A 13,547-nucleotide genomic window follows, 5' to 3' on the forward strand; every position below is an offset into this window, starting at 1 on the left:
GCCCATAAATTGACCAGTTGGTAGGTGAGAACAACTTGTTCCAATCTGGCCATTACACTGTTCCAGAGAGCTGCAATTAGAACTCTAAGTAACAATTGCCATATGAAAGAACTCCTTGGGAAACGGTTACAAAGAAGAGGCACAGAGGTATTTAGGAAACACATGAAGTCAACATTAAAAATTAAAATATGTGTTTAGAAAATGGATATTCAATCCGGAGAACAGTTTTTGCTCACTGGCGACAAGCCCATTTCTTCTGCATTAGCATGGGATGCCGCTGTTCCTCTGGCAGATCATATTTTAGTAATGGTCATGTCAGCCCATTGAAAACCCCTCACTGTGAATCAGACGGGGTGGCCGTGAATTAGGCAGAAGTCACCGCATTCTGAAAAAGGCAGGCACCAAACTTCGTAGACGGTTAGGGAGACGTGGAATCTTTCAATGGAGGCGAAATGAATGTGCTCAGGGTTGAAAGTAACCTTGCTGTGCTCCTCAGTCGCTTTAATGTATTGCTTTTTCTCTACAGACCGCGAATGCTAAGAAGTAGAATCCAACTTTCCATTTTTGTTGTAAGTCTGCCTTGTCTGTCATACGACCAAGGCTGTGATTTCTTTTCATCAGGCTTCGTTTACAAAATGATCGTGAGTTGCGGGATACAGCAGAATCATGTTACTGTTGGTTTAACCGCGAGGCCGTTTTGAAAGGAGCTCTAAAGAAACTGGAGAACGCTGGGAAAGAGAGGCTGGCCTTTGGCTCCATCACTAGTTTTCTTTCTTTCTGATTTCTGATCATGTCACTTCAATGTTTTCAAGACTTCACTGGCTTGCCCTTTTCCTTAGAATAAAATTGTAAGATAAAATGCAGAACAGTTAGTTAAATTTGAATTTCAGAGAAGCAATGAATACTTTTTTTGGGGGTAGTATAAATACACCCCATTTATTGCAAATGTTGTGTGGGACACACTCCTACTTACATTTTTTTGTTTGGTTTTTAAATCTGAAATTAAAATTAAACTGTGAGCCTCATATATTTATTAGCTTAATCTCACAAACTTACCTTAGGGCAAAAACCCCGATTCCATGGCCACGCTCTACACAATGTTTCTCCTGTATATAGATTTGCTCACTCTACTTTTTTTTTGCTCCAATCATATTGGACTTATTTCAGTTTATTAAGTATATTATTTGCTCTCTCAGTTTTATGCTTTTGCACAGCTATATTCCATTTAACCTAGAAAATATCTGTTCTTATCACTGACCACCAACACTATTTTTTTGCCCAGCCCCCAAAGATTTATTTGTTCAAATCTAAGAAAGTTTCACCAGGAAATCCAATATTGTACAGTCTTGCCCCTCCTAGGGTTTCAATGAAGGCAATGAACAAAAACCATGCACTGATTTTTTTTTTTTAAATTAGGAGCTGATTGACACATAAGATATAGAAGACAAACAGAGGGAAAGCCAAACTGACTGAAGAACATGGTTATAAATTTGTGCTGGATGGACTTCTATAACTCTCCCTAATTGGACTTAATCCCCCCAATTGTAGGCATCATGAAGAGCCTGCCAGAGTGCTGCTTCTGAAGGAATAGGGAAAAGAGGAGGACTGAGTTCAGTCTCTTCTCACAAACCAATGAGTCAGACAAGTCATTCTTGCAACCTTGGGGCTAGAGAAACAGAAAAGACTTCCTCCTAAAATTTCCCAGGAAGTTGAGTAGAAATTCCCTCCCATCTCTATCCACTTCCTCTTTGGAAAATTTAGAATGTGGAATAGTGTCTGTCTCTAGTGCCCCAGGTGTTTATTCCTTTAACTCACTGAGTTTGTTCATTAAGTCAGTGGTCAGTTGTTGGTTTGGCTAGTTCACTAGTGGCAGGAGGTTAGGATGGTCATGCTACTACCTTCATGAACCCATCTCCCCATAGCAGCTCCTCACCTTTTATAGTCTTACCAGGCAAAGGGTAGGCTGTTTAGCTTTTGTCTTCAAATGCCTTTGACATGGGCCAGAATGAAACTACCTTCAAAGTCCTTCTGAGCCCTGGGTAGGAAAACTATTCTTTATTTAGTTTTCCATCCTGATTTACAACTGGACATGTTTTTTTCTAAGAACAATACTAAAGAAGTCCAGAATTTGAATAAAAACCATCTGCTATTCTGAAGAACATGGATGTAAAAGGATGTCCAAAAGTTACATACCTTTTTCTTTATGAGTTAATATGAAACAAAGTATAAAATTCTTTAATCATGATCATCCAATATTTTATTCTGCTCAGTCTGACTCAAAGAGATCTCCAGTCTGATGGTAGAGTTGAGATTGAGTAGACAGCTGCCTGGAATGTCTTCTCCTAAAGAGTACAGTTTCTAAGTCATGTTAACCTCATGCCTTATTTTATGTGCCATGATTTTTCTAATATTTGGACAGAAAATAATATCACAACATCAATCCCCCTGTACAAAATTTGAAAATTCAAGTCAATCTCTAGTCTTTACAGAAATATTGTTCCCAGAACCAGTACTACACTTGATCTTAGCCAAAAGGCCGAGAAGCGATGCCAGAACCAGTACTTTGTACAATCCAGACCCACGGTATTGTTGCCAGAAATGAGGGCCGAGATTTAGCAGCTGAGGGAAAGAGGAGAGATAAAGGGAAACGTTGGTCTTAGATTTTTGCCGGTATGCCTCTTAATTCATGACAGTTATCTGAAGGCTAAACTGTTTTAAGAAAAATCTCCCCTAAGTTTAATTGTGGCACTATGTTTGCCACTTATAGGAGAGTGGGGAGAAGGGTTCTCCCTATGCATCTTCTCAGCTCTCAGAGAACAGTATTTGAGACATCCCTGCCCTCTTTCAAAGACTTTGGCACTAAGCATAAGCAGCAACTTGAGTCAGATCTTATCAGACATACCTTTCTTCCCCGTCTAGCATACACAAAACCCCTTGTTTCTGCTTTCCCCTCTAAATTACTGGCAGTCAGGGTTGTGTTGTATGCTTAGTGGTTCTCAACCTGTGCATCGCGACCCCTTTGGCGGTTGAATGACACTTTCACAGGGGTCGCCTAAGACCATCCTGCATATCAGATATTTACATTACGATTCATAACAGTAGCAACATTACAGTTATGAAGTAGCAACGAAAATAATTTTATGGTTGGGTCACAACATGACGAACTGTATTTAAAGGGCCAGAAGGTTGAGAACCACTGGCACAGTGGCTCCACCCTTTTCTTGTGTCATAGTGCTTATTGCCACTGCTTCTTGTGACAAAAGTTCTTTGATGCTTGCAACCTCTTCTCCACATTTGTTTATGCTGGAGAATTACCATGCAGTTTCCTGCATTGTAAATGCTAAAGATGCTTCTGAAGCCTGAACTACATGGGCCTAGTGAGCAACAGGACACCTGCTATCTGCTCCTCAACACCTTGCCTTTCCAGGCTCCCTTTAGAGAAGAAACCCTAGTCTTCTAACACCTCAACTGCCTTTTCATGTTCTTTGCATGTCATCATCCTTAATGATCCACAAATAATGCAACTATCCTGTTCTTTTTTTTTTTTTAAATATATTTTATTGATTTCCCACAGAGAGGAAGGGAGAGAGATAGAGAGTCAGAAACATCGATGAGAGAGAAACATCGATCAGCTGCCTCCTGCACACCTCCAACCGGGGATGTGCCCGCAACCCAGGCACATGCCCTTGACCAGAATCGAACCTGGGACCTTTCAGTCCACAGGCCGACGCTCAATCCACTGAGCCAAACCGGTTTCGGCCATCCTGTTCTTTAATTTATTTTGCTCTTTTTGAATTTTAATGTTTTCACTGTTACAATTCTGATGGTAAGAAGTAAGTATATTTTGTAATTATCCGTCCCTCTTTGGTTTGCTCAGCAAGCTTGGCTGAGTATTCTATGTACATTTTTTTCTTGGCTCATTGGTTTGCAAAAGAATCATGGAGTTGTTTCTCTATGTCAATCCAAGAAGCCATATTCTTCATTCCTTTCAAGGTGTTAATTGGTTACTAATTAATAAAACCTAACATGCTTCTGTGATTAATACCGAGGTATAATCTCTGTAATCTAAAGCCATGATAAAGGCTTATGAACCAATACATCAGAGCACTAACCTGAGAAAACTTGGTAAAGGGGAGATGACCCAGGATCCTCTATGCAAACTAAATGAATCCTAGAATTTAGCCATGATTTGTTCTCCTCTTAGCCCTGAATCATGATTTACATAAAAATTTAGAGTATATGAGCTTTAATTCCTTCTCTATGCCTGGCATAAGACACACACCAGTATTCAATAGCCCTCATTGAACATAGTTGTCTTTGGAGTTTAAAGTTTCAGTCTGTAGTCTTCAATGGTAAATTCAACAAATGCAGGGGGAAAAATTGGTCTGCCAAGCAAGACCTGGAAAAGCTAGTGTTCTGAAGCTCTGCCTATCTTAAGGTGAAGTTCAGATAGGATACACATACTCTCTTTCCTCTGAGATCTGAGTCACTTCTTAAATCACATCAAGGTCAGTCACAAAAGCCTGCACAGTCCCTGGTTATTACAATGCCCAAGTGTCACCATTCCCTGTCACAAAAGGCAAAGCTGCCACATGGCTAATCTTAATAAAGCACTACCAAATTTCATTTCTCCTAAATTTAAGCCAAAAGCCTCAACTCTCTATTTTCCAATGGATCAATTTGGTTCTTAAATGCCAGTTTGTTGCATCTACATCTCAGATATCTGGCAAAGGCATCAACATGGTGGGTTATAGGGATCACTAATAAAAAGATTCTTATTTTCTCTTTTGAGTTTAAAATCTATTGTGAAATTAGGCCTGGAACAGGTGGATCTATATAAAAATATAAACTCAGTTTTAGTTCCATAAAGCTGACTGGAGAATATGATTTAGCTCAAACACTGAAGCCTGAATTGAACCAACCCTTAATCATTTCTGGACCGTTCACTCTGTTGAATTATCTTCTTGGGGATGTGAAGATCATGGTGTACAACCTGTTGGGGCTCTTTATTCAAAAGACATAAACCAAAGGGGTTGAGCATGCTCAGTCCTGCTCCCCACCCAACTCAATTCAGTCAAGCATTCTGTCATTAGGGGAGAGAAGTGTAAGGGGGCAGAGAGCGAATGGAAATGAGAGGAGTGGGGAATTAATGTCCTAGTTCCAACTCCCCTACCTAAGTCAATGCTTCCTGTTATGAGCTTTGTAGCAACTCTGCTTCTGCTTTTACCTGTCTCCTAATATGTAACATCTTTGAAGGCAGGGATTCTCTTTGCCTTGCTTGTCAATATAGCCTTGGCATCTTGCAAGTGCTGGCACTCAGTAAACATTTGCTGAATGAACACAGGATTGCATGATATCGCTATTATGGAATTCTGGGTAACATATTGCTCAAGAAACCTGGTTGTACCAACTGGCACTGGTTTTCCCTAGAGGTCCAGATAGAAGGCACTCCTTCTGCTCTCTTTCCATAGCATGAGAATAAATAGCATGGCTCTGATATAAAGATATTCACTATGTTGCTGTCCCTTGTGTGTCCTATTTCTGGCAGTGCAGAGTATCACTGAATAGCCCCAGGGACCCATCAGTCATTCTTCTCTTCTCATCCTATGCAATGGCAACAGGATAATATTCTAGGTATCTATCCCCTGAGACTATTGCACAGTTGTCAGAAATAATCACTTTCTCACAGGATGACAGGTTAACTTGGTATCCTCAATTAAAAAACATTGTGCATAATCTTTATTTTTATTTTTCTTAACCTCTATTTTTAATGTAAAATTGTAACTCAAAAACTTTCACTTTGGCGACCATGTAGTCTAGACACAAGTTTTCCAATAAGCATAAGCATTTTTAAGGGGAATGGTTGCTCTAATTTCATGTGGATGTGTTGGCATCAAAGACATATGGGAAGAAAAATTGAATAGAGGTTGCCATAGAAGAGAACTCCTTATATCATTTCAAAGGACTGGGAGTGAAATTTTTAGTAGAAAAATTAAATATATCAAACATAAAATTGGATGGAGGCTTTTCACTCTGTCCTATTCAGCAGCTGGTAGGATATGAGTGAGGTACATGACTCAATTATTCATTACTAGAGGCCCAGTGCATGAATTCGTACATGGGTGGGATCCCTCGGCCTAGCCTGAGATCAGGGCTGATTAGGAGGGGGAGGGCTGGCCTGCCATGGGAAGGGCCCCACCAGCAACTAACCAATGGCTGATTCCAAGAGGAATTGGACTCCCTCCTTCCTCCTGTCTGGGTCCAGGGTGAACCAGATTTGGGGCTGTCAGGGCCCCAGCAGCAAGCTAACCAATGGCCAATTCCATGAGGAATTGGGCTCCCTCCTCCCTCCTGTCTGGGTCAGGGGTGCAGGTGAACCAGATTTGGGGCTGTCAGGGCCCAGCAGCAAGGTCTGGGTCAGTGTGCGTCATAGCTACTGGCCAGTCATTCCAGTTGTTCCAGTCGTTTGGGTGTAATGGTCACTTAGGCTTTTATATATATAGATAATCTATGATTCAGGTACTCCTTTCTCATTGTAAGATGGGGAAACTGAGGATTAAAGAGGTTACTTAATGCACTAAAATTATAAAGCTAGTATTATGCAGCAGAATTAGAACACAGGTCTATTTGTTCCTGGAGGCCATGCTTATATCCAAAGAGGAAAGGAAGTATAAAGTATTTGGATTGGATATATTTTAGAGATTAAAGTAAAAAGCTAACAGAAAGGTTCCCAAAAGTTTATGCATTATCCTGTCCAGTTCACCTGGTATGGGTGCATTTTAATAGAAACAGAGTATGCAACAGTTTCATAAAGTTTCCTCTAACAACCCTGGCCAGTGTGGCTCAGTTGGTTGGAGTGTCATCCCATGCACCAAAAGGTGGCCAGTTCAATTCCAGATCAGGGCACATACCTAGATTGTGGGTTTGATCCCCAGTTGGGGCACATGTGGAGGCAACCAATCAATGTTTCTTCCCTATACCCCTCTCCCTTTCTCTCTCTAAAAAAAAAAATCAATCATTTTTTTTTAAGTTTTCTTTGCCCTTGACCTTGAAGGAACAAGCATGAAGGTAGTGAAAGCTGTTCAGCTATTTGGAGTAGAACCTAATACTACTAATAGCCTGGAGTGGAGCCTAATGTGATTGGGATTGGGTAAAATTCTAGCCAGAAGCTCTAAGTAGAAAAAATCCCAATGATACTGATCACCCTGTAGCAGATGGCCCATGCAGGGTGCTCCTGCTTCAGTCTCAGCTTGATCCTGTGGGCTTTCCTTGGTCATCAAATGTACTCTGACAATGAGGAGGTTTCAGCAGGGTGATTTGGTTTGAGAGGCTGTTGAGTTTAAAATATAAACAGTGTCTCTGAGGTCTCCCTGCAAGTACTATCTGATAATAGAGCCATGTTCACACTACCTAGCAATAGCACATTTAATTCCCATAAAAGAATGGTTGTCCTTCTCTTTCACTTTTTTCTTTATATATATACTAGAGGCCCAGTGCATGAAATTCGTGCAGGGGAGTGGTCCCCTCAGCCCAGCCTGCACCTTCTTCAATCCTGGACCCCTCAGGGAATCTGGGACCCCTGCCAGCAGTCGGACATCCCTCTCACAATCTGGGACCGCTGGCTCCTAACTGCTCACCTGCCTGCCTGCCTGATCACCCCTAACTGCCCCCCCTGCCAGCCTGGTCACCGTCAACTGTCCCCCCCCCCCCGCTAGCCTGGTCACCCCTAACTGCCCCCCTGCTGGCCTGGTTGCTCCTTACTGCCCCCCATGCCAGCCTGGTTGCCCCCAACTGCCTCCACATGCCATCCTGGTTGTCCCCACTGCCCCCCCTGCTGGCCTGGTCGCCCCACACAGCCTGCTGGTCATTACTGTTTCTGTGATGGCATCCCAGACAATTTGCATACTCCTTTATTATTAGTAATATATATTATATTAGTAATATATATATTATTAGTAATATATATATATATATATACATATATATATATTACTTAGCTCTTAGCACTATTTGTAGCACACAGAACCATGCCTGTAGTTTTAAATAATTTTGCTGAGTTTCATTTTTAATCCTGAGTTGCAATTTAACTACTTGTGTGGTTGTAAAAGCAGAATGGATTAAGAAAATCATATAAAACTATAAGCCAACCAGAGATCTATCCAGAGAAAGCACAGATCTGGCAAAAGCTTGGATTCCTCATACTCAGAAGCCATCTCATACTCAATGGATGGCTTCTGAGATCACTTGGATTTTTTTAAGAGTCATCTTTACAGCCTCAGAGTTAAGACAGGCATTAATATAGCCTCTGATCAAATTCAGAAATATTTTGTATAGTGTCTTGGAAAATACGCAGGTAGATCTTTAAACATGGAAAGTCTTGTTGGTTGGAGGTATAGCCAATTCCTCCAACAGCCATTTTGTTTTAAGGCTGATTTAATCACTATGGAGTTGTTTATACTAATTCATAACATGCCCATTGTAATTTAGGATAATGGAACTGGAAAAGACTTCAAAATTCATTTGGCAGAATACCCCTTTTTATAATAAGAAGTAAATTTATTCACTCTACAATGAGATATTGTGAATCCACCATGTGCCTGATTTGTTCTAGGTACAAGGGATATGGCAGTGAATGTCACAGACAGAAATCCCTAACTAATGAAGCACACTCTTTTTCAATTGACTTGCTCAAAGTCAGATAGTATCAGAGAGAAATTTTATTGCTTTGTACTATACATGTTACCCCTTTATTTACTCTCCTTTCTCATTCCCCAGTTATATCCTACTACCCATCCAAAGCTTTGTTAAGGTCACCCATATTTTCCAAGTCAGTCTCCTATATGTTCCCAGAGTCCTTTTTCCATAATCCTGTAACAGTATGTTTTATTGTTTTATGCTACCTCTATTTACATATTTATCTCTTCCAGTAAACTTTGAAGTTCTCAATTATTACAATTTATTTGTATTGTAATCTCAACATCTTTCTGAGCACTTTAATTGAATGAATTAGTGAATTATTGGATATTATCTTTTCATTCATTCATTCATTCATTCAATAAATGTCTACAAAGTGCCTATTATTTGCCAATAACTATACTAGCCACTGGTGATCTACAATTAAAAATATAAAAGACACAGCTTATGTTATGGTACTTAAAATGAGACAGTGAACAACAGATTAGATAAGTAAATTAAATTGTAAGTGGTAAAGTAATTCTATGTGAAAAATAGATGAGTAAAGGTTTTCAGGAATGCTGGGGTACAGTAAGCATTTTTAATTTTAATGAAGTAGCCAAGGCAGGTCTTAATGGAAAGGTGACATTTGAGGAAGGATTTGAAGGAGGTGAGGGTCTGAGCTATGTAGATATTGAGTGAACAGCATTCTAGCAGAGGGAACAGCCACTGCAAAGATCCTCAGGGAGGAGTGTGCTTAGTGAGTTCCAGGAGAAGCAAGGCACTCAGTGTAGCTGGAGTAGAGTGAGAAAAGTATAACTGATAGCAGATGAGGACAAAAAGGTGATGGAGGAGGGGAGATGGAAATTAACAAAACCTTGTGATGATTATTAGGACTAGTTCTTACCCTAGAAAATTGGGAAACCATCATAGCATTGTGAGTGGAGGCATGATAGGATTTGATTTACATTTTAATGGGATCTTTCTGGATATTCCATTGAAAGGAGTTAGTAGAAGGGCATGGGAGATAGCTCAATTAAAAGACTATTACAGTAATACAGCAAAGAGATGATGGTGTGAGGTAGCAGAGAAGGCCCTAAGAAGTGGTTGGATTTGTGATATATTGATGCTAATGTGGGTAGAAGTAGCTATTTGAGAGAATGGCATGTGATAGAAAGGTAATAGGGATGAGTTTAAGATTTTTAGGCCTAAATAATTGAAAGAATGGACTTGCCATCAACTAAGATTTAGAATGTAATCAATGAAGCAGATTGTCGGGGAGAATGAGTAAGCAGCACTTTTGGGCATGAGTTTGAGATAGTTAGTATCCAATTGGTGATATCATATAAGCAGTTGGATACATAGAAGGAAGCTTGAGGGAAATAATGATAGAAGATAATCCTAGTTGTCTGTGTTTGCGTATATGTTTATGTGTGTGTGCGTGTGCATCTGTGTCATATAAACTCACAAGTCACGTTAAAAGTCATGAGACTAGATGAGATTACCAAGGGGCAAGGTGCAAACTGGAAATAGAACTAAGAAGAAAGGTTGGGCCTAGCCTGCATGGCTCAGTGGTTGAGCATCAACTTATGAACCAGGAGGTCATGGCTTGATTCCCGGTCAGGGCACATGCCCGGGTTGTGGGCTCGATCCCCAGTAGAGGGTGTGCAGGAGGCAGCCAATCAATGATTGTCATAATTGATGTTTCTCTCTCTCTCTCCCTCTCCCTTCCTCTCTGAAATCATTAAAAATGTATTTTAAAAAAAAGAAGAAGAAGAAAGGTTGGTATTGTGGGTTTAAAGAAAGAAACGGAAGTATGAAATGGTCATTAAGTAGAATGGGGGCAGTGAATAAAGTAAGGGAACATAGTATAATTAAAGGTATATTTGAAGTTCATGATCATACATCTAAAGTAAGACCAATCAGCAAGGTTGATGTTTCCCTCCAGCCATTTTCAGTTGCATGGCTACAGGAAAGTTGGGTTTAACATTTTATACAACAATAAGTACATCCTGCATCAAATGTAGCTGTGTGGGAAAACATGTTTAAGAAGAGAATTAAATTCTCTATATGTCAGAATGTATATTGGTTAGTCTTTTAATATAGACAGTAGAACTCAAGTGCATACACAGAGGAATAAAGTACTCTGCATAAGGAATTACCAAGATTTATCATGGAGAAAGTAGGGAATGAAGAGGGTGCTAGTGAAGGAACAGATCTGCAACATGGCAGAACTGCACAGTCTGACGAGGAACAAAGGACTAGGCAGCCAAGAAGACTTTACAAACAAAAATGACTACTCTAAACATTAATAAATTCCGTCATACACACAATAACCAAAGTGAATTTGAGAGGAAAAAGGAAAATCAGAGACAAGGGATGAGAACAGTCAAGGAAAATGAGACATGAGTCAGAGGTTAAGAGAAGCAAGAACCAGGAATGAGAACTATTGGGCAGGGGGCGGGGACATAATCCCATAGGAATGTGCAGAAATATTAGAAGGAAATTAGACATGGCATAAATTTTGTGGGCTCAGATCAATATTTTCATTAAATTTTAAATAGCAAAATATCAGCTCATATTTCAGTTAATTAACAATAATAGCTACCAATTTTTGAATGCCTACTATGTGCCATACATACCTACAGATGGGCCCTTCCATAAAGAAAACTTCAAGACCTTGCAAGATTAGCATTGTTAAGTCTTCATGATATTAAAACACCTACTTATTTATACTTTTTATAATTAATGTGTGCATTACAGTTGAAGCAATCTCTTATATTTTTGAAATGTTTTATTAAATTGCTGACATGTCTCATGTTTGATATTATCTTAAACTTAAGAAAATGTGGCAATATTCTCACTATATGAGTGATAAAACTAAGATTCAGGGAGGTTAATTAGCTTTTTTAATTTCTTACAAATGACTGAGCCAAGTATTTAAAACCTAGGACCCCAAAATTCTATTTTCTCCTGTGAATTCTGGTTATTTCTTCCAGTATTTTAGAGTCAGCCCTGACTCAGCCAAGCAAGCCTAATTCCATTTGAATACCCAGGGATACGCATTCATGTCATGAAAGCAAAACATTTCACACAGCAGCAACTCATCAGACCCCAAAACCTTGGTGTCAGCAGTGACACAGAAAGTGTCTCGGTGGCAGAGACAAAAACAAGTAATGCCACTATCTGATTTATCAGAGAAAGCAGAGGGGTCACAAAGAATAAGATACATTCTAAAGAATAAAAGAAATCTTGTTTTCTTAGTGAAGCAGAGAAATTGGGGAAAAAAATCAGCCAGGAGTAACTACTAGATTTGAAACACCAAAGTAAAACAATGAGTTGACAAAAACAAATGATTCAACCAAAGTGGTTATTTCATGGAGTGGAACAAGTATTTACAAAACCATTAGTGTATTATCAATTCTCTCACCATATAACCCCACCATACCTTTTTAGAAGATGTATTTTATGGATCTAAGCTATTCCAACCAGCCTGAAATTCATATGCTTTCCCAAAATACCCTACATATTTTGAGTCACAGGCTCGAGAACTGTAGGCCCACATCCAAAACTGGCAGAAGAGTTCAGGAATTGACTAAAACTGGTAACAAATAAAGTAGAAGGAATGGCCACATCACAGGAGAGGAACTCTGAGTAGATATATATTATAGCTTTGCAATGAGTATGAATATATACTATGAATTATAATAGTTAGCCAAGGGAAATACCATGTAATACAACCAAAGTCACTGGGGAAGAGCTATTACTGGACATATGCCAAAGGATAAAGCAAGGTACTTAGTAGCATAAGGTCCTAGGAGGCAAATCCAAGGCAAGCGTGAAATAGAGAGTTTTGTGGTAGGACAATGAAAAAGGGTGCATAAGGTTAACTGAAATATTTTTAACCATTTATGTTCTAATTCTTTTGCTGCCTCATCTTTTCTCTATTAACGTAATCAACTTCAGGAATCTCTCTCACTACTGCCTCTATGGCTCAAAGTCTTAGATGCTCTATTGTTAAAATTTTGATTTGGTAAATTCCTATTCGTATTTCAACAATCTTTGTCTAAAATGACAGTGCACTTAAGAGTTTTCCCCCAAGTCACTACCTGGACTCCCCACTTGAGTGCAAAATCATTCTCAGTTTACACTCCCAATTTCCTGTATCCTACACAATGCTGGGTTTTAGCAGACTTTCAATTTTATACATCTGATGGGTAGGAAAATGTGAGGTTGAATATCCTGTCATATCTTTATATATTTTAGTTTTTACCTTCTGTTCATATCTTTTATCCATTTTATGGGTTGTTTATCTCTTTCTTTCTGATTTGTAGACTATCTTTATATGTACTAATCTTTTACTGTTACAAGTATAGCAAAGGTCTTCTCCCAGTGTACGGTTTGTCTTTTAACTTTGCTCATAGGATCAACTTACTGATACTTTCACTGATGGTTGCTCTTTCTTTCTACATTATTTCAGAAATCCCTTCCAGTCAGAAAATAATTATAGTCTCCTACATTCTCTTTTAAAAGTTTTAGTTTTGCTTATATTTTCATCTTTAATCAATATGGAATTTATTTTTGTTGTATGGCATGGGGTAAGATACTGATATATGTATTTTACATATAAGCTAATTATCCCAGTTTAGTTTAATTAATGTTTCACAATTCCCACTGATTTCTAATGCTACCTATGACATTTACAATGAGTCTACTGGTATTTGCCTTCTGAGTTATGATTAACATTTTTCTGACTTTAAAAGTCCTATATAATCAAATCATATAGACGTCAGGTGTGTACCCTCTAACAACAGTACTAAACCCACAGAATCAGAGAACCTTAGAGATTAAAGGTAATATATGGTTTTAAAATC

The 13,547-nt window shown here is 39.0% G+C and overlaps 1 pseudogene; it reads right to left on the bottom strand.

Annotated features, from left to right (window-relative positions):
- Positions 1–2,385: 2,385 nt before the first annotated feature.
- LOC139004792 (U2 spliceosomal RNA) lies at positions 2,386–2,548 on the bottom strand (annotated as a pseudogene).
- Positions 2,549–13,547: the final 10,999 nt, after the last annotated feature.

The sequence above is a fragment of the Myotis yumanensis genome, unplaced genomic scaffold, assembly GCF_028538775.1.
Source record: "Myotis yumanensis isolate MYYU_CA2020_CCGP unplaced genomic scaffold, mMyoYum1.0.hap1 SCAF_2, whole genome shotgun sequence".
Taxonomy (NCBI): domain Eukaryota; kingdom Metazoa; phylum Chordata; class Mammalia; order Chiroptera; family Vespertilionidae; genus Myotis; species Myotis yumanensis.